Source organism: Gekko japonicus, unplaced genomic scaffold (genome assembly GCF_001447785.1).
Source record: "Gekko japonicus isolate JY-2015 unplaced genomic scaffold, Gekko_japonicus_V1.1 scaffold2653, whole genome shotgun sequence".
Lineage (NCBI taxonomy): Eukaryota > Metazoa > Chordata > Lepidosauria > Squamata > Gekkonidae > Gekko > Gekko japonicus.
This window is the reverse complement of record NW_015165903.1, coordinates 61568-83347: the sequence shown is the minus strand read 5'-3', so window position 1 is coordinate 83347 and position 21780 is coordinate 61568. Positions and strand designations below refer to the sequence as shown.

General features: G+C 49.4%; 1 protein-coding gene across 1 annotated transcript in view; it reads left to right on the top strand.

The window, feature by feature from the left end:
- GPR153 (G protein-coupled receptor 153) overlaps window positions 1-21780 on the top strand; it is a 57944-nt gene that overhangs the window by 394 nt on the left and 35770 nt on the right. The gene's annotated exons all lie outside the window — the stretch shown is intronic.

The window sequence follows — 21780 nt, the reverse complement described above, 5'->3', positions numbered from 1 at the left end:
CCATCCAGGGCAGAGTTTCCCGTCTGTGCTTGGTTGAAGGGGGGGGGGGCGACTGGTGATGAGCCGGGGCTGAACCCGTCAAGAACATCATGCCACTTGGGGGGGGGGGGATTAACCCTAAATCTTGCTTGGGTCTGAGCCGGAGCCCGCTCCGCTGCCTGCCAGTAATCCCCCCACTCGCCCAACCCCTCGGCTGCCAGCGCTGGCCCGAAGTAACGAAAGGGGGCGTGCACCTCCGCGTAAATTCAAGAAAGGGGGGGGAGAGGAGCCCCACACACGGGTTTGCCTTGCCCGTTCTCCTCAGCAGATTTGGTGCCAAGCCGGTCCTCTTATCTTGCAAAGATGCATGAATTGATAGCCCCAAGGTGTGTGCGTGTGTTGTTGTGCAGAGATTTGGATTTCCAGGAGCCCCGGGACAGGGCAGTGAATGTTGCCAGCCCCCCCCCCCCCCCCCCTGGCTTCCACCACGCCGTGCAGGAGCAGTTGGGGATGTTTTCCGTCTCTTTCGCCCACTCTTGTTCGGGAGTCGTTGCTGGTGCTTCCCTTAAGGCGGTCTCTTAGTCTGATTGCAGCGCTTTTGATTTTTCTGGACTTTTTTCCCTTAAAGGCTTCGGAATATTTTACCCGTCGAAATGGGAAGCTTGGGGTGGAAACCTGTGTTGAGATACTTAGCCGGGCGGGATCAGAAACAAAAAGGTGGACCTGCTTAGCATCCTCAAACTCAAATCCTTACAACCACCTTGTGAGGTAGGTTAGGCTGGGAGAGAGGGATTGGCCCAAGATCACCCAGGGCACATCTGTGGGGAGTCAAACTTGGGTCTCGCGAATCCTCACCCAACACTCTAACCACTACAGTGGGGATCCAAAGCATCTTATCCAATCTCTTCTTTTTCTTCTCCCCTGCTCCATTTCATCCTGACAACAACCCCGCGAGGCTGGTTAGGCTGGGAGTGGTTAGCCCAAGATCACCCAATGTGCCTCTGTGGGGATTCGAACCTGGGTCTCGTCTCCCAGATCCTAGTCAAACTCTATAACCGCTACAGCAAGCTGGCCAGGCCGATTGTTTTTCTCCAGCCCACTCTGGAAAGTGGGAATCTGGGAAACCGTCTTTTAGGGTGACCCTCTGCAGTAAAAAATGTGAAAGAGTCGTTGCTACATTGTGGGTGGGGTGGGGAGCTAAAGGGGCGTTCGCTTGAAAGGCTGAGGGAGAAGCACACTTCCCTTTCCTTCTCTCGTGGTTCGACGGACGGCTTTGGCGCACCAAATGGCCGAGCAGGATGGTCCCACGCAGCGTTCCCTCTAAGGTGAATTAGTGTGAGCTAGCTCACAGTTTTTTAGCCTCCAGCTCACACATTTTTGTCTTCGCTCAGGAAGGATGTGGCTCCAGAGCAAACTGATTTATGCAGCGGCCAAAGGGCTCTCTCACAACTTTGATGCCAGTAGCTCACAGGGTAGAATGTTTGCTCACAGGACTCCACGGCTTAGAGGGAGCATTGGAGTCCCACGTGCCGGGGTGTGTGTGTGTGTGTGCCAGAAAGGACAACAGGCTGTCCGGTTCTACTCATTTAATTAGCTGTTCTAAGGAATGTTGGAGACTGTTAGTGAGATCCTCTTGGTCACACTGGAGAGTGGCCAATAAACAGAAGCCAGAACGAGATGGTGAAGAGAGGGGCAGATGGGATGTGTCATGGATGGGGGCGGTAGGGGAAGGGGGGAGACCCCATGCCAAGGGGAGTCCCTTTTTTCTTCCCCCGTGATTGAATCGTCTTTCATCCCTGCAGGGAAAAGGGGAGATGGGGGGGGGAAGGTGTGGTGTAGAGAAAACCTCCCCCCCCCAGCACACGAAACTGCCTTATCCTTAATCAGAGCGTCTCAAAGTCAGCCCGGTTTACTCTGACTGCCAGCGGCTCCCCGGGTGTGTGTGTGTGGCAGGAGTCTTTCACATCACCTCCTAGCTCAGTGATGGCGAACCTTTTAGAGACCGAGTGCCCAAACTGCGACCCAAAACCCACTTATTTATCGCAAAGTGCCAGCATGGCAATTTAACCTGAATACTGAGGTTTTACTTTAGGAAAAACATCTCATACATTAACTTAAGATGATATAAACAAAGTAAGGAAAGCCATCCCAAATGCTTTCATTTACTTAACATTATTTGGCAGAGAATTCGACACTTTAATGATGGTCTGGGCCTGGCTGGGGCGATGGCACGCATGCCCACAGAGAGGGCTCTGAGTGCCACCTCCGGCACCTGTGCCATAGGTTCGCCACCACTGTCCTAGCTGATTCTTTTAACTGGAGATGCCGGGGATTGAACCGGGGACCTTTCTGCATGCCAAGCGGATGCTCGGCCACTGAGCCACGGCCCCCTCTGTGAAGGTGGCTTGACCGTCACTGGCAAAGTCGCGCAAGATCTCTTCCTGCATACGTTCCATTCTTCATAACAATGGACATTTGGCTTGGAAGATGTCTAAAGAAAACAGCCCCAACACGTACTGCTCTTTAAATATTTAATCTTGAATATATCTAAGAAGAGGCCTTTGAACTTTGCTGTGAGTATCCTCCCCTCACAAGACAGTGAATGCTGGAATCCTGGTTCATCCAGCTGTTTCCTGGGGCAGGGAGAAAGCGGCCCTACTTCCGACTGTTCATGCTGTTTCAGCTGCAAAAGACTCCCTGGAGCATTTTGTAATACTGCATCCTAAATACTGTCTTGGGGCATCTGAAAGGCGGACAGGTTTCTTTCAGCAAAAACTTTTGAAGGCTAGAGAGCGCTTCAAGCTTTTGCTTCAATAAATGTTGGAAATGTTGTTTGTCATAGTACAAACAATCAGGAACCTTGTGTTATCTTAAAGGCCAGCAGATTTGTTGTGGAATTGTAAAAACAATCAGGAATCCTGTGGCATCTAAAAGGCTAACATTTGTTGTGGAATGGTAAAAACAATCAGGAATCCTGTGGTACCTTAAAGGCTAACAGATAAATTATCATTCAGGTGGGCAGCCATGTTGGTCTGAAGCAGCAGAACAAAGTGGTACCCTTAAGACCAACAAAGTTTTATTCAAAGTATAAGCTTTCGTGTGCAGAGCACGCTTCTTCAGACAATCAGGATAAACAATTGGGAATCCTGTGGCATCTTAATGGCTAACAAATTTGTTGTGGAGTGGTAAAAACAAACAGGAATCCCGTGGCATCTTAAAGGCTAACAGATAAACAATCAGGAATCCTGTGGCATCTTAAAGGCTAACAGATAAACAATCAGGGATCCTGTGTCATCTTAAAAGCAAACAGATTTCTCATAGAGACCAAGCCCACCAAAACTTTTGCTTCAATAAGTCTGGTGGTCTTTAAGATGCCACAAGGTCCTTCTTGTGGCTTTGTCTGTATCAGGCAGCCACAATCACTCTTCTGGAGCTTCCACAGTAAACACACCCTTGTTTGTCTGTCTGGGGAATGATGGGATGTTGTCACTCCTTAATACCAGTAATGGTGGATCTAACCTCACACAATCCCCCCCCCCATCAAATCCAGTGACACCTCCCTGATCACCAGGGGAATTATTATCAAGCAATAATATTGATTTTTGTTGGATTCGGAAACCTAATTTTCAGCCATAAACTGGCTCCTGAGACAACTCACAGAGTCACAGGTGCATATGTAGATATAAATTACAATATCGTTTTAACCACAGGGGCTCCAGGAGGGGGTTCCTGATAGGCCTGGAGCAGAGCTTGGTCGCTTCCCCTCCTGGCTTTGGCAACAGCTGTCAGTAGCCACTTAGTGCTTCAACAGCATCTTCCAGGTGCGCCAAGTGTTGCACATCCATTATCATGGCCTGCAACAGTCTTTGGAGATGGGCCAGTGGTGTTATCCCTCCTGACAGAGGCAGGGCTGAGAGGCAGTGAAGAGCAGGTTGGTCCAAAGCCGCCCTAGTGACAGGAACGTAAAAGGCATCTCAGGTTTTGCTTCCGTGATTTGCTTCAGGTCTCAGTACCTGCTGGCTTGTTTAATTTCAAAGAGGGAGTGACGGTGGCTACTTCCCTGGCAGCAGGCTTTGGTGGGACAGATCTTCTTGTGCACAGGGCACGAGCTGGCTGAACGAGCTGGCAAAGGGCATCCTGAATTACTGCTTTGCAACTTTTTTTTAAAAAAAAGATTTATTGTTACCCTTTTGGCTCCACTGGAACAGACTGGCCCTCTGGAAATTCTGATCAGAATTATGCCCGTCCTGTAACAACCAGTCCCCCTGCCTAGAAGCTGGAGTCGAAAATGAGCTGGCTGTTTTGTTGTTTTTTAACTTTGTCTTAAGAAACGTATCCTGATGCTGTTCCCACTTGGATTGCGCCAAGGGTGAGATTCAACCCCTGGGGTCTTCCTCTCCTGGGAGTTGGGCTGTGCCAGCTTTTGGTATACATGCCCTAAGAAAAGCGAGTGGGACAAAGCTGTCCCAAGACCGGCCTCCGGATTTAACCTGCAGTGATGTGAACACTGCCTCCGAATTCTCCCCCCCCCCTTTCCTGCATCACCTGTTCAAAACTTCCCTGCAGTCAAGATGGCCAGCAGAACTCAGGCCCAGCAGCTGATGTGGGTCACTAGGCCAGGCCTACAGGCTGCGAAGCAAAGACAGGGTGGGTCTTGATTAGGGGGAAGAGACAGTTAGATACCCCCTGCCGGCTCATTATTCAGAATCAAGCATGTCGAGGTAGCCTTTTCCCATCAGCCAAGGCCAGCTGTGAGGGTGCTGTGGCCCGCTGATGAGAGGGGATGCAATCTGTATGTGCTCAGAGGAACTTTGATTACTTTCTGTTCATTTTTTTTAAAGAAGCAGCGTGGGTAAATGGGTGTGCTTCAAGGAGAAGGGGGCGGCACCTAATACTTGCAAGGGATTCCCCCCCTCCTTCTGGGCAATGGACATTTGGGGAGGGGGCAGCTGGAGGGAACCTCCCTCCATGTTTTCTGCAGAGGCCATTTCTGCACAATTTCCATGTTCATTATGTTTTAAAGCCGAGCCCCTAGCCGTTTAATTTGCAGAGCCTGAAGGAAAAACATGCTGGCAGGGTGCTACGCAACTGCTTAAAAAGTAACCACAATCCTGGGTTCTGGCCGTGACTGACGAGCACATGGTCAGAGTCATATTTTAAAAAAACAATGCATTAATTTGCATTCAAATTACTTTTATGTTTAGAAACGTCAAATGATGAAGCTGTTTATGTTGAGTTTCTCACTGTTTCACGCCTCGTCAGGTTGCCTGTCTCAGTCTTACCAGCTGTGGCTAAGTTTTTTCCTAATTGTCCACTGCATCTAGTGGGGTGGATCCATACAGCTTTTCTGCTGGTTAAATGAAGGAGAGTTCCCCTTTGACCACCACCAAAGGCTGTGCTGGGGGGGATGTATAAACAGCTCTGTGGACTGGGGGCCTGTAATGAAAAGGGGGATTGGGCAAGGTTGAGTGGAAAACCTGGCTGGATCCCACCCAGTCTTTTCTGACAATCCATTAGAAATCTGTGTCTGTAGCAGGCCTGTAGCTACAGCGGGGCCTCTTGGGGCCAGGCCCCCCAACTGACTACCCAGGTCTCCCGACTTCCCATCCAGCCAATTTATTTTTCATGCATGCCATGGCCTTGCCGTCCTCAGCCGTCACCCTGCCCTGCCTCCCGGTGCCCTTGCCTCTCGCCACTCTCGTTGATTTTTTAAAACTTTTACTCTCTTGTCGCTCTTGACACAGCCTGGGGGGATGTGCAGGGGTGCCCCCTGACCAATGTTCCCTCTAAGCTGTGGAGTCTTGTGAGCAAAGATTCTACTTTGTGAGTTACTGGCATTAAAGTTGTGAGCAAATGATTTGGCTGCTGCATAAATTAGTTTGCTCTGGAGCCGTCCCTTCCCGAGCTAAGACCAAAATGTGTGAGCTGGAGGCTAAAAAACTGTGAGCTAGCTCACCCTAACTCAGCTTAGAGGGAACACTGCCCCTGACTTATTTAATGCCCCCTGAAGTAAAAAATTCTGGCTATGGCTCTGGTCTGTTGCAGATCTTTAAATGATCGAGTAGATCAATTATGCATTTCTGCTTTGGAGAGAAGGTTCCGTCATATTGTTTGTGTTTTATATGGAGGCGGAGCCGATGCTAAAGGGAATAACAACTGAAGCAGCACAAGAAAGTTTGAGTCCAGTGGCAGAGTTGGAATTGCATTTTGATAGCAGCCAGATTATGTTGGGGGGGGGGGCATTGCAGGTGGAAGAGAAGGTGGTAAGTAAAGTACAACTCTCTACATGATATGCACAGACAGAAAGTAGGAAAAATCTGTTCCAAGTTAGTTGGTGACTTAAGGCATCGGTCTTACAATGTAACATGGCATCTAAAGGCTCTCCCACCAAGTGTTCTACGGGCAGCATAGGACAGTGAGTGTTTGCTTGGGAGTAGTGGTTAAGACGCTGAACTGCAGGCTGTGGAAGGTCGGTAGTTCAGCAGTTCGAGATCGAGTTGCCGCATGACAGAGTGAGCTCCCGTCTCTAGTTCCAGCTCCTACCAACCTAGCAGTTCGAAAGCAAGAAATTGCAAGTAGATAAATAGGGACCACTTCGGTGGGAAGGTCACAGCGTTCCGTGCGCCTTGGTGTTTAGTCATGCCGGCCACATGACCACGGAAACGTCTTTGGACAGCGCTGGCTCTTCGGCTTTGAAACGGAGATGAGCACCGCAACCCTAGAGTCGGACTCGACTGGCTTTCGAGCAAGGGAAACCTTTATCTTTAAAGGTAGAGTTGAAAATAAAAGCCTTGTTAACTTTAAAGTTGGTTTTGTTGAAAAGATGCTACAAAACAAAGATAAGGTTTGCTCAGAGCACACACGAACCCCGGCTTGGATGTTGTTTGTACAAACGCTGGCTTTCCTTGTGTACGGGAAGAAACAAACTCCAGTTTGCTTAGGCGCCCGTGTGCGGATGTCATGTCAAACGTGAGTTTGATGGAAGGGAAGGAGGAGGGGAAGATGGAGCCTGCCCTGGCAGCAAGCCAGGTTCCTGCCTGCCATGAGCAAAGCCCTCTGTTTGTGATGCCTGTCTTGATAACTGGCACCCCTGGCACTTTGTGTGACACTCAACCTGCGCTGCAATTACCAGTTGATAATACCACTACACACGGGGGGGGGGGGGAGGAGAATGTGCATTTTGCCAAGAACGGGGCTTCCGCAGGGTAATTTCCCTTGGTGGTGGGGAAATGCTCTGATTGTAGGCTGAAATGCAATCTGAATTATTTTCCGGACCGGGTAAAGAAGAGTGGATGTGATACGAGGGACATTGCAGCATCTTGCTGCATCTGTTGATACTTATATAATGCCCAGTGCTCTTCCCCAAAATGACATGTTGGGAAAATCACGGAGAAACCCCAAAAGAAGAAATGAACCGGGAGGCACAAAAGTAACATTCCTCAGCGGTGAATCAGTGACGGTTGTGAACTTGCCTTGTTTTGTGGACAGCAGGAAGGACTGACTGCTTGAATGGCATGCTGGGGAAAAGCCATGGTGGGTCGTAAGAGTCTGAAGCATGTGCCCCAAGGGGTTAGACAGAGATCTTGGGCTATAACTAATTTAGTGCCATTGAAACCCCATGCGCTTTCCAATTTTCCACTCTTATCTTTTTTGTTCCAAAACATAGATATTTTGTGAGCTTTCAGTAACCTCGTCCGCCCATTTCAGCAGGAGGAGAAAGCCCTGCATGCCTCCTTTAAAAAAGTGTGCCTTTCTCTTAACCCAGAGAGGAGGGTTATTTTTCTTATCCTTGTATAGTTCTGCAAGGTCTGATTAGCTGCAGAACATCTGTTAGCAATTTGCCATACAAAATCTCTACGGTAATGCATTTCACTGATACACGTGTGAGTAAATAGATACTTCATTTGAATTAATTTTGATTTTGATCCCAAGGAGGCCTACACTGAAGGCTTTTATTTTTCCCTGTATTTCTCCTGTATCAAGCCATGTGTTAACTGGGTTCCTTCAAACGGGATTCCTCTTCAGCCTTTCGCTGAGCCTGAGCGTGGCCTCTTCTGTGGTGGCTCCCTGTGGAGTGGACTTCCCTGTATGGTTAGGAAAGTTTGTAAAGCTAAGTTCCTCAGGAGGGCTTTTCATGGAGCCCAGTGGTTTACTTTTGATTCTCTGGTCTGCTGTTTATGGTAGTCCTGGTTTTCAGATTGGGAATTGCTGTGAGCTGAAAGGTATACGGGTATCTCCAATAATTTATAAAACATTTTAATTGGGTTTTGTTTTTGATTCTGCCTTTTTAAAGTATTTTTTTGTGCGTCTGTGTGTGTGTGTGTGTCCACCTGGAAGTCATGGTGACCTCTGGCGACTGACCCTTCGTGGGGGCCTGGAAGATATTCAGAGAGGTGGCTGAATAAAGCCTGCCCCCCCCCGCCTCCCACCTCTAGGAGGTCTCCCATCCAAGTACTTGCCAAAGTCCACCCTGCTTAGCTCCCGAGATCTAAGGAGATCGGGCTTGCCTGGACTATCCAGGTCAGGGCATTTTTGGTTTTGCCTTTTGACGATTTTTTTGAGACTATATTACTGCTTCTCACATGTAACTGTTTTACTTTATTTACTTCATTTATACCCCGTCTTTCCCCCAATGGGGACCCCAACTCATCTTAAATAATTTTTCTCTCCTCCATTCTATTCTCACAACAACCCCGTGAGGTAGGCCAGGCTGAGAGTGTGTGACTGGCCCAAGGTCACCCCGCAAGCTTCCTTGGCAGAGTACAGGTGAATTAGTTTTGCTGGTATACCTGTTGTTTTGATCCTATTGTTCTGCAGATTCCTCTTGAGGCAGTGTTTTAAAATATGCAGAGGACTTCAGCTGAACCTTCTGACTGCACAGTTCTGGGTCTTACCTTGGCCTTTTCAGGACTTAATGGATGTGTCCTTAATTTTCCTTTGGTTACTCTTTCACCTAGACGCCAGGAGGTTTGAACAGAATCCCCCCCCACCACCAAATTTGGAGTCTTTTTCTGCCCTTGTAGAAAGGAAAGCCTCAAAGGGTTTGTGTGTGGGGGGAAGCAGCCTTCTCTGGCCTAAGGGGTTGTGCCTATGAACATTCTTTACCGCCTTTGTTCCAAAAACTGCACATTAAAGAGCTTTGTTTTGTAAAGCCTTTTCAAATAAACCTCTTAGGAGGTTTGTGGCTGTGGTCAGAGAAAGATGTTTCGGTCCCTTTCAATTTTTTCCCCTTCTTCCCGTATTTCCATTGCTTTTTGAGGGATGTTTTCGCTTCTGCCGGAACTGAGGATAATGGAAAAGGTTGTTGTGCTAGAAGGGTGTGTCCCTGCGGTGGTTTTGAAGGAGCAGAGTTGTCCCTTTAATGCAAGGAGAGCCCATCTGTGGACCCTAAAGCATTTCTGTCTGGCCCTTGGCGGCCCTCTCCGATTTGGATCCAGGTTTATCTGTACTTTTACTTCTAAGGAGGGGTAGAAATACAGTGTTTATTTATTATCTCATTTAGTTCATTTGTACTCTGCCATTCTCCCCAAAAGGACCCCAAAGCAAGCTTACGTGGTTCTCCTTTCCTTTATTTTATCCTCACAACAACCCTGTGAGGTAGGTTAGGATGAGAGGGTGTGACTGGCCCAAACTTCCACGGAACAAGCAGGGATTCAAACTCGGGTGTCCCAGATGTTAATTCTGGCATTCTTAACCACTACACCACACTGGCTCACTGATACACAGTGATACAAATTTAGATTTCTGTGTATCCAGTCTCCCTTTTGGGGCGTTGAGTACAGACTTTCTGTGCAGTCCTGAGCAGAATCACTCCCATCTAAGCTGGTTTGATTTCACTGGGCTCAAGACCGGAGTCAGTCTGCGTAGGATTGCACTGTTTTTAATCCTGCGGTTCAGAACACTGTTGACAATCTGGAGATGATTCAAAATAGAGTTTCCAGAAGGCAAGTCTGCCGGAGAAGAAGCCTTGTTACCCAGTCTCTGTTGAGCCTAGAGGAGGAACAGGCAGATGGCAACCTGACTCGGATCCCAGGGTCTTCCTGTCTGGTTTTCCAATATGCCCCCGCCCTGATCCTAGGCACGAACGTACACTCCCCCCCCCATCATTTTGCATTCTTCCAAGCCAAGTTCAGGAGGGTGCTTTTAGCTTATTATCTTGTGTCAGGGCTTTTTTTGTAGAAAAAGCACAGCAGGAACCCATTAGCATAATAGGCCACACCCAACAGCTGGGACTTATTAGCATATTGGGCCACACCCCCGACAGCACAGCTCATTGGCATATTAGGCCACTCCCCCATGTTACCAGAAGTGTGCTCATCCAGCCACACCCACCTTTTGCTTCTTATTCTGTTGACCTTGTTTGTTATCAAAACCCAGGGCCTTTTTTTGTAGCAGGAACTCCTTTGCATGTTAGGCCACACACCCCTAATGTAGCCAATCCTAAGGAGTTCCTGCTGTTGGGTGGGGCCTATTATGCTAATGAGTTCCTGCTGGGCGTGGACAACTTGGGAGTCAGCCGGAACTCTGTTCCTTTGCGTTCCTGCCCAAAAATAGCCCTGCCTTGTGTGTTGTGTGTGTCACCTTGTTCTTACAGCATTGTCTTCTGATTCTTCTGCATTTGCATTGTTCAGGCTATGTGTCACACTTTGTTGTGCTACCGTGTTTCCTAATTTTGTAATCTGCTTTGAGCCTCTACAAAGGCAAACCATGAGTAAAGGAAGTCGACAACCAACCAGGACAGGACCTAAAGCAGGGCTCCCCAACGTGGTGCCCATGGGCGTCATGCTGCCGACACTATTCATGGTGCCCACCAAGTGCCGTTTCCCCAGCTGGGCTTCTGACTGGCTGCGCAGATTGAAGGGCATCCTGTTAAACAGGGCTTCTGCCTGAGATGTTGGGAGTGTTACTATTAGACTTGCATATAACCTTGATAACTGATATGTTGTGGTTGGCTCCATCTCCCGCAGCACCCAGTTTTGTGACTGCGCCCACCACCCTTTGTCAGAATTCCAGAGGTGACCGCAGGCTCAAAGAGGTTGGGGACCCCTGAGCGAAAGGCTCTGTCGTTAATCCTCTTTGGCTCATTGCAATCGGGGACCTTGTCTTTTACACCTAAGCTGCTCCAATCCATGCGAAAGCAAAACCTCAAGCAGACGAGGGGCCACAGTCTCCACTGCTGTTCACGCTGTCCTGGAGGAGGTTCGCTTGAGCCCTTTGGGTGGGTCATTCATGGGGGGAGCAAATCAGCGACTGGAATCAACGTTGCCCTCCGTCTGTGCAAAATATGGCCCATGCTCAGGGCTATTTTTGGGGAGGAATGCACAGGAACGGAGTTCCGGCTGGCTCCCAAGTTGGCCACGCCCAGCAGGAACTCATTAGCATAATAGGCCACACCCAACAGCAGAAACACATTAGGATTGGCTACATTAGGGGTGTGTGGCCTAACATGCAAAGGAGTCCCTGCTACAAAAAAGGCTCTGGGTTTTGACAACAAACAAGGTAAACAGAATAACAAGCAAAAGGTAGGTGTGGCTGGATAACCACACTTCTGGTAACATGTGGGTGCGGCCTAATGTGCTAATGAGCTGTGCTGTCAGGGGTGTGGCCCAATATGCTAATGAGTTCCTGCTGTTGGGTGTGGCCTATTATGCTAATGAGTTCCTGCTGGGCTTTTTCTACAAAAAGAGCCCTGCCCATGCTCAAGTGCAGTTGCAGACCAGGAATCCAGAGGGAGGAGGCTTGCCAGCGTGCGCTCCAGAACGAATGCTTGGCATGGTGCCATTGACGGCTCAAACCCTGTTGGTAACCCCAGGAACAGCACCACATTTTTCCGGGAAGGGGGGAAGGGGAATCTTATCTCCCTTTGGGGACAGTAGTAACATATATCTTTATGCTTGGTGGAAAAGGGAGAGCCACATGGTATAAGGCAGAGGTGTCGAACTCATTTGTGACAAGGGCCGGATCTGACATAAAAGTCACACTTTGTCGGGCCAGGCCATGGGTGCCATAAAACATAATGCCAGATACCAGAGATAGAAACTGTATAAAGGATAGCAGCTGGTGTGTCCTCTGCAAGGCCACAGGGGCTGGGAGGGGGGTGCAGAGGAAATCCCACATAGGCAGACTGGAGGGGCAGCAATGTAGCACTGGGCAGATGTAGCACATAATGGAGCAATGGAGCACTGGGCAATGTAGCACACAAGCAGGTTCAAACTCGGGTGTCCCAGATGCTCCCACGATGTTCGACTGCTGCAGAAGAGATTGTTCTGCCATGCTGAAGCCACAATGGAGTGGCTCCACCAACTCCCTCTTTTGCACCAGCTGCTTGCTGGGCTGCATAAGAGCCTCGTACGGGCCGGTTTTGGCCCACAGGCCTTATGTTTGACACAAGGGATGAGGAGCTCTGGATTCAAATCCTCGCTCAGCCACAAAGCTCATAGGTGCCCCTGGGCCAGTCACTGAGCATAATGGGAGAGTAAAACAGAGGAGAGGAGAACCATGGGTGCCATTCTGAGCTCTTCGGAGGGACATGAATGTGCTAGGGAACACCAGTAGAGGAAAATAATAATTATCATATGGCATTGTGTGCATTATAGCCAGGAGATCCTAAGATTGTTTGACAGCCTGAAGTTCTAGCTCTTTTAGCATTATACATCACTAGGTGGCGAGCTAGACTTATTTTGGGGGTTGAGAGAGCTCTGCAAGAGCTGTGACTGACCCTAGGTCACCCAGCTGGCTTCATGTAGAAGAGTGTGGAATCGAACCCGGTTCTCCAGATTAGAGTCCACCACTCTTAACCACTACACCCTGCTTGGTCGCACCAATAGAGGTGAAATGGCTCTAAGCTAAACCAGACCAGAAGCGCCGCAGACAAAGATGAGTTTCCTACTCATTGAATGGTGCAAATTGAATCTCCCTCTTGGCTGCTGGGAGTTCTTTCTGGTGTTGATGAGTGGGGTTTCCAACCCCGAAGAAGTATTACTCAAAGAGGGCAAGGGGGGGGAGCTTCCTCTGTGTAGCCCAGGTGAGAATGAAGTTTGGCACCTGCTGCTCAAGGTCAGCTGGCGAAAATGATTCAGATCCACCTTTTTGTGCTTTCAGAGAGGCAACAGGGTTTTTGTTCATTCCACTGTCCCTTGTACATATTCCTTTGCTCTTGGTGGTGGAAAGTTCCACCAAGTTGCAGCCTACTTAAGAACATAAGAGCCCTGCTGGATCAGGCCAGTGGTCCATCTAGTCCAGTGCAGCATCCTATCTCAAGCAGTGGCCAACTGGTTCCTCTGGAGAGCCAACAACAGGGCAAAGAGGCTGAGACCTTTCCCTGATGTTGTCTCCTGGCTCTGAGATTCAGAGGTTTAGTGCCTCTGAACATGGAGGTTCCCCTCAGTCACCATGGCTAATAGACACTGATAGGCCTCTCTGTCCTCCATGAATCTATTTAATCCCCTTTTCAAGCTGTTTATTCCTGTGGCCATCCCTACATCCTCTGGCAGCGAATTCCACATTTTAATTACTCTCTTTGATGGTGAGACCCCATGGCAAGAAGATAAACGGGTGGCTTGCCATTGCCTGGATCTGCATAGCAGTCCTCATCTTCATCGGTGCTTTCCCATCCAAATACTAACCGGGACTGACCCTGCTTAGCTTTTGAGATCTGATGAGACTGGTATAGCCTGGTCCACCCAGGGGCTCCCGTGCGATTACTGCATCGTGTCTCCTTTTGTGATTCCCCTCGCCTTTTTTTGCACGGTTATGACACATCACGTCTGACTTCTGTTTTTTGTTGTTGTGTATCGTTCTTGTAATCCTGGTCTTGTTGCGTTGTTCACTGGCTGTCTCGTGCCATCTGATTTGCATTGTCTTATACTTTGTAGTCCGCCTTGCGTCTCAGCAAGGCAGGCAGATGGTCAAGAAAGCAAAGACATAAAGTGCCCCTCTTTGCCATACGCTAGAAAGAGCTGCAGGAAACGTGCAGGTGACGCGGCCTCCATGGCTCTGTGCTTCCTGCCAAAATGTAATGTGCAGGCCCGTCGCTACAGTGGGGCATCTCGGGGCTAGGCCCCCTGACTTACTGGCAAGGCCCCACAACTTCCCACCCAGCCCAGGGCTGCTGAGCAGTGGCAGGTGCAGGGGACAGGAATTTCTGCACAGCTGTCTGGCGCGAAGGGCCAGCTACGGTGGCCGCGTGGAGCCAGACAGCACCTCTCTATTTCCCCCAGAAACTTAATTATAATACTTTTTAATTCAATTAGCCAGTGGCCTCCTAAGAAATGTAAATGCCCCCTCCTGGCTACGGGCCTGGTGATATGTAGTGCCAGTCACATCTGAACGTAGACTAGATGGGTGCAACAGGAGATGGTGGGATCCTTTAGCGCAGTGATGGCGAACCTTTTAGAGACCGAGTGCCCAAACTGCGACCCAAAACCCACTTATTGATCGCAAAGTGCCAACACGGCAATTTAACCTGAATACTGAGGTTTTACTTTAGAAAAAACACCTCATACATTAACTTAAGATGATCCAAACAAAGTAAGGAAAGCAATCCCAAATGCTTTCATTTACTTAAAATTATTTGGCAGAGAATTCGACACTTTAATGATGGTCTGGGCCTGGCTGGGGCGATGGCGCGTGTGCCCACAGAGAGGGCTCTGAGTGCCACCTCTGGCACCCGTGCCATAGGTTCGCCACCACTGCTTTAGAGGATTTGTGTAGCCCTTTGACTATCTCCTCTGTTGGGTGGCACTTTGTCTTTCCCTGGCCCTGCCTGCTGGGTCAGACCAGTGTTACATCTAGCCCAGCATCCTATTACAAACAGAGAACCTCAGCTCTCGAGAATCGCTTCTTCCCCAACTCTGTCCCTGTCCCTTGGCTTAGCTGTGTTGGTCTGCAGTCAAAGAGCTAGGTTTGGGCTGAGTAGCATCTTAGAGACCAACAAGATTTTTGGGGTGGGGTGGGGTTTAGCTTTCAAGAGTCCAAACTCTCAATGAAGGGCGCTTTGACTCTCAAAAGCTGACCCTTTCCCCACCCTTCCCTGGATGGCCCCAAGGCAAATTGAGGCTCCATACGCCTGCAGCTGTCCTTTTTATGGACAGGGTGAGACATGTGATCTTCATCTTATCCGTTTGAACCCCCGAGCGAGGACTTGAACCCGTGTTCGACGCTCTACCTACGGCACTAAGTACTTGTTGGCACTGAGAGGAGGTCTTTGGGGTGGGAATTTGCAGTGCAGCAGGAGGAACTGTGGGGATTTAATCAAAACAATCTGACGGCGGTGCAGTTTTCTATTTCTGCAGACAGATGAAATCTTAAAAGCATGTTATCTGTTGCCAATCACCATTCTCTGCCGCAGGGAATAAAAGCCTCTGAACTTTGCGCTGGTGGGCTTGGCTTTTCCTTGCCTTAGCGGATGCCAAGGGGCATGGGATTTCTGGGGACAGGGGAACTGCATCGTGCTAATTGATGAGACTGTAATGCACAGCAAGGAGCAGAGGCCAAAGTCTTTATGATGTACTTAATTTGTCCAACGAATGGCCCACAGCTCAGTGGCAGAGCGCCTACAGGTTCAGGCTCAGCATCTTCAGATAAAGGATCTGTGACTGGGAATCCCCTTTCTCAATTTGGGGGCCACCACTTGGAGAACACCTGGAGCCTCCTCCCTGGTGTGCTGTTTGGTCTCTTGCTGTCCAGTCATGGCCCATGCTCCCTCTAAGCTGTGGAGTCTTGTGAGCAAAAATTCTGCTTTGTGAGCTACCGGCATTAAAGTGGTGAGTGAGCGATTTGGCTGCTGCATCAATCAGTTTGCTTTGGAGCCACCCTTCCCGAACTCAGACAAAAATGTGTGAGCCGGAGGCTAAAAATCTGTGAGCTGGCTCAGACTAACTCAGCTTAGAGGGAACACTGGTCGTGGCTGGCTTTTGGTGGCCCCATGGAGGTTTTCAAGGCAAGAGACGGTCAGAGGTGGTTTGCCATTGCCTGGCTCCACGTCACAACCAGGGTATTCCTTGGTGGTCTCCCATCCAAATACTGACCAGGGCCGATCCTGCTTAACTTCCGAGATCTGAAGAGATCAGGCTAGGCTGGATCAGGGCGGTCTCTTGTATGGTCCAGGCTGAATCGTGCACGTGCCCAACAGCCTTTCCTCATACCTGTTCCCCATTTGCCTGATGTCCAGCCAGTCTAGACCAGCTGCTACTGGCAGCTGCTTAAAGGGACTGCTTGGTTCTCTGCATAGGAGCCATCTTTTGCCAGGCTTGGCACCTTTTTAAAGGGGCCACTCGGTGCTTTATGGGAGCTACGAGAGCCAGTTTGATGTAGTGGTTAGGAGCAATGCTCCCTCTAAGCTGTGGAGTCTTGTGAGCAAAAATTCTACTTTGTGAGCTACTGGCATTAAAGTTGTGAGCGAGCGATTTGGCTACTGCATAAATTGGGTTGCTCTGGAGCCATCCTTCCTGAGCTAAGGCAAAAATGTGTGAGCCGGAGGCTAAAAAAACTGTGAGCTAGCTCACACTCATCTTAGAGGGAACACTGGTTAGGCGCATGGACTCTAATCTGGGAGAACCAGGTTTGATTCCTCCACATGCAGCTGCTGGTGTGACCTTGGGTCAGTCACAAGTTCTCTCAGAGCTGTTCTCTCAAAAGCAGTCCTCGAAAGAGCTCTCTCATCCCCACCTACCTCACAGGGTGTCTGTTGTGGGGAGGGGAAGAGAAAGGGATTGTAAGCCATTCCGAGACTCCGAGTGAAGGGCGGGGTATAAATCCAATCTCTTCTTCTATGCATTGCCCGGCTTGGCAAGATTGGCCCTCTTGCCATCGGGGTGGCTTCAGGGGCTGGTGGCTGAACAAACGTTGGGGTCGGGGTCATGTAGGGTTGCTAACCTCCAGGTGGAACCTGGAGATCTCCTGCTGTTACAGTTGATCTCCAGATGACCAGGATCAGTCCCCATGGAGAACATGGCTGCTTTGGGGGAGGGGCGGGCTCTATGGCATTATACCCTGCTGAGGCCCCTCCCCTCCCCAGGCTCCACCCTCAAATATTTCCCAACCCAGAGCTGGCAACTCGAGGGTCACGGCCCGCTGCTGCAGCCCAGGGAAGTCCAGGAGAAGCTACAGTCCTGGACACTGGTAAACAGAACCTCAGAGCAGAATTCAGACGGCAAAACAGGGCCAGCAGGCAGGGCTGTTTTCTTCCCCTTTGGCCTATAGAGAGGCACCTGTGAGAGGCCCGTTCCGGGAGAAGCCTCCCCTCCCCTCCCCTCCCCTTTCCTGCCCTAGACCTTTAGCAAATCTCCCGCCTGGCCTTTCCACCTTAATGATTATTTTTTGTAATTGCCAATTCTCTTGTGACAAAAGGCTGTGCCGCAGAGCGCCGCTGTGGATATGAATTATATATTCTGGAGTGTATGAAAGATCCATTACTCACCAAAGAGGTCTAATGATCCCCTCTCGGGACTTGTTTCAGTGCCGTGGCCTGTGACAGCCGGGCGAGCGATTGGGGCTTTGCAGCACCTCGCCCCCGTGGCTCCACCAGAGCTGTTCTTTCAATTACCGCAAATTTGCAGATGTGTGTGGAACACAAAACGCAATGGCATCAAGGCGGCCAAGAGACAGGCGGAGCTGTTGCCGGCTTCTCTGGCTCGCTGTCGCACGACGGCTGGGTTTTAGTGAGGAAGCTGGGGTGGGGTGGGGTGTCCATGGCTCAGAATTGCCAGGCTTAGCGCCTTCTTTGGTGTAGTGGCTAACAGCGGCGGACTTTAATCTGGGAAAACTGGGTTTGATTCTCCACTCCTCCACATGACACCAGCTGGGTGACCTTGGGCCAGTCACAGTTCTCTCAGAGCTGTTCTCTCAAGAGCAGTTCTTTCAGAGCTCTCTCAGCCCCACCTCCCTCACAGAGCATCTGTTGTTGGGAGAGGAAAGGAAGTTGATTGTAAGCTGCTCTTCGACTCCAAGTGGAGGGTGGGGTATAAATCCATCTCTTCCTCTTCCTCCTCATTCTCCTCCTCCTCTTTATTCTCTTCCTCTTCTTCCTCTTCTTCCTCTTCCTCCTCTTCCTCCTCTTCCTCCTCTTCCTCTTCTTCCTCCTCCTCTTCCTCCTCCTCTTCCTCCTCCTCCTCTTCCTCCTCTTCCTCCTCTTCCTCCTCTTCCTCCTCTTCCTCCTCCTCCTCCTCCTCTTCTTCTTCTTCTTCTTCTTCTTCTTCTTCTTCTTCTTCTTCTTCTTCTTCTTCTTCTTCTTCTTCTTCTTCTTCTTCTTCTTCTTCTTCTTCTTCTTCTTCTTGGCATGCAGGAGGTCCCAGGTTCAGTCCTTGGCATCTCCAGTTAAAAGGGATCAGATAGAAGGTGATATGAAAGACCTGCACCTGAGACCTTGGAGAGCTACTGCCACTCAGAGCGGACAAGACTGGCCTTGACGGACCAGGGGTCTGACTCACTATGAAATAGCTTCAGGGGTTCATCTAAGGTGGACACAAAAATCCAGAAGGGTGACTTCCCAGGGACGGTTCCCGCCCAAGCTCAAGTGTTAAAAATGGAAATCCAGATTTGTCCAAGACTGCTATAAATCCCTGTTTTTTTTCTGCCGATAGCCCTTGTTCCTGGAACACGCGATAAAGCTCCAGGGCATGTACAGAAGACCTCACAACCAACCCCCCCCCATGCTTTGAATTGGGAGGTGAGGTTTCCAGATCAGTGGGTGTGTCTTTCAGCTGCACTTGAAGGACTGGAGGCAGAACGAGCCATTTTGGGTTACAGATGGCATTTACCTGTCTAGTACTGTCCTAAGAGGGCCCTTTGGGCATGGCAATGTTGCCCAGAGTGTTGAACTTTCATAGGAAATAGTGACTTACATTTCACAATCTTCAAAGAGCTTTGCATACCTTCATGTGGGTTATTCTGAGACAACAGCCCTGGAATGTGGGCCAGTACTATTACCTGGGTTTTCCAGTTGTGGGGGATGAGAGAAAACAGCTTGCCTAAGGCCATTTAGAGAGACAGGATGGTGTCATGGTTAGTGTCAGGCTAGTATCTGGGACTTGCAATGTTCCCTCTAAGTCGTGGAGTCTTGTGAGCAGAAATTCTACTTTGTGAGCTACTGGCATTAAAATTGTGAGCGAGTGATTTGGCTACTGCATAAATTAGTTTGCTCTGGAGCCATCCCTTCCTGAGCGAAGACAAAAATATGAGAGCTGGAGGCCAAAAAACTGTGAGCTAGCTCACACTAACTCAGCTTAGAGGGAACACTGTCTGGGAGACCCACGCATGCTGGGTGACCTTGAGCCAGCCGAACACTCTCAGCCTAACCTACCTTACAGGGTTGGTGTAAGGATAAAGTGGAAGATGGCAGAGCAATGTAAACTGCGTTGGGTCCCCATTGGGAAGACCAGTGGAGTATAAACGAGGAACATAAAGAGTGAGTTCATGGTGGTGGTGACATTTGAATCTGGGGCTTGTTCAGTCCCCACAGTCACAGGTTTCGTTGTGGACGCTCTGGCAGCCTGCAGACGGCTCCTGAATTGGAGCCCAAGAAATCTGCTGGACTATCCCTTTTCGTGTTGATTAAGTTGCCCTGGCAGTTGAAAGAGAGAGGGGTGGCAATTTGAGGAGGGGTAGGAGGGGGGTTTGGGAGATTCTTGTTCCTTAGCAGAAATGCTCGCATCTCCCTCCATCTGGAAATTGGACTGTATTTTTAACCCACTCTACCAGCATTTGGAGCTGCGGTGGCTCAAGTGGTTAAGACGCTGAACTGCAGGCTGTGGAAGGTCAGTAGTTCAGCAGTTCGGGACCCGGGTGCCGCATGACGGAGTGAGCGCCCGTCTCTAGTTCCAGCTCCTGCCAACCTAGCAGTTCGAAAGCAAGAAATTGCAATAAGATAAATAGGTACCACTTCAGTGGGAAGGTAACAGCGTTCCATGCGCTTTGGTGTTTAGTCATGCCGGCCACATGACCACGGAAACGTCTTCGGACTGCGCTGGCTCTTCGGCTTTGAAACGGAGATGAGCATCGCAACCCTAGAGTCGGATTCAACTGGCTTTCGAGCAAGGGAACCTTTACCCTTTTTTTACCAGCATTTAGCAGGCAGAAGCCGCTTGCCTGTCGTTCACCTATTGCCTTCCCAATCGTTTCTTAGAAGTGGGATGCCACAGCACCCCAAAGGCATTCCTTCTAGCTGCCACTTCTGTTCTCAGCCTGCGTCTAGACATTGTGCCAACAGGTGCCTTGAGGGAAGGAAACAATGGTTACTGTGTGGAGATTCTAGGGAAGCCAGTATAGTGTAGTGCAGTTAGATTCAAGTCCAGGAGCTCCTTCAGGACCAACAAGAGGTTCAGAGTATAAACGTTCGAGAGTCAATGCTTCCTTTGTCAGACACAATAGGGTAGAAATGTAGAGCTGAATCCTTCTATTCCAGTCAGAAGGTGTGTGTGTGTGGGGTGGGGTTTGCAAAGAATGCTGCAAAACAGTAAAAAGCCCAGTAGCACCTTTAAGTCCAACAAACATTATTGTTGCATAAGCTTTCGAGAAACACAGCTCTCCTCGTCAGATGCATATGACGAAGAGAGCTGTGTTTCTCAAAAGCTTATGCGACAATAAAACTTGTTAGTCTTAAAGGTGCTACTGGGCTTTTTACTATTTTGCAGCAATAGACTAACAGGGCTAACTCCTCTGTGAAGAATGCTTGTAAAGGATGCCAAGGAATAATATTTGTAAAGGACGCCAAGGAGTAATTAGCTTGATTAGAGCAGAGGGGAAATGCCCGGAGGCAGAAAATTAGCATCTGTGGTGAGCTAAATAGGGGGGGGGGGGTTCCATTGTTTTGAATTAACTCAAGTTCAGCCATCTCAGCTGTAATTTCCCTTTGGAATTTCTTTGCTTGAGGACTGCCACCGTAGTGTAGTGTGGTGGTTACAGCATTGTGACTAGGACGTGGGAAGACTCGGGTTCAAATCCCCACTCTGCCATGAAAGCTTGTTGGGTGACTTTGGGCCCCCTTGCAAAGACTGCGCTCTTGCACACACACACACACCAACCACTTCACTTGAAGCTTTATTTTTATCTGTATATGGGAGCAGGTTAGAGCTCCTCCCCCTGTGGCAGCCATTTTGTAGTGGTGCCCACTGCCCTTTCCCTGGATTTCATTGGCCCGTCCTGTTCCTCTTCCATGAATTCGCCCAGTGGAGAAACCCGCTTATATTTCTCTGAGTTGCTCAAATACAGAGGCGGCTGAAACACTGTTCACCCTAGGAGAGTTACAATGAAGACGTTTGGGGTTTTCGTTTTCTCTGTTTCCAGCTGGACTGGGAGGATGAAGGTACACAATTCAGCCACTAACAAGGACCACAGTGACACATCCCGGAGAGCAAAGTCTGCTTCTTAGCCCAGCGGGCCGGCGGATCACAGCCCCAAGGGCAGTTGATCAGGGAGATTGTAAAAGGATGCAGAGAATGATCCAATACGTCAGCAAGAGGAAGGCCTGATTCTGTTCTTTCAGCCCAGGCTTGGTGCTCGGGAAATGCACAGTTAAAAAAATAATAAAATAACAAAAGATATTTTTTTCATTAAGTCTCCGTAGAAGCTGCAGGAAGCTTTGCAGATTAAACATTAAATCACGCTCTTGACAGAGAATGTCATATCCAGGAGGTCAAATGAGGTTGAGTTTTTTAAAGTAGATACGGGGGGGGGGGAACCCTGATAATTTGAAGTTAGCAGATTTTGCATACGTATGTGGGTTTAATGAGGATCTGCCTATTTCTCTGTCACCCTTAGAAACAAATTCGATGGTCTGCGTGGGCCCGTGAAACGGGGCCACCA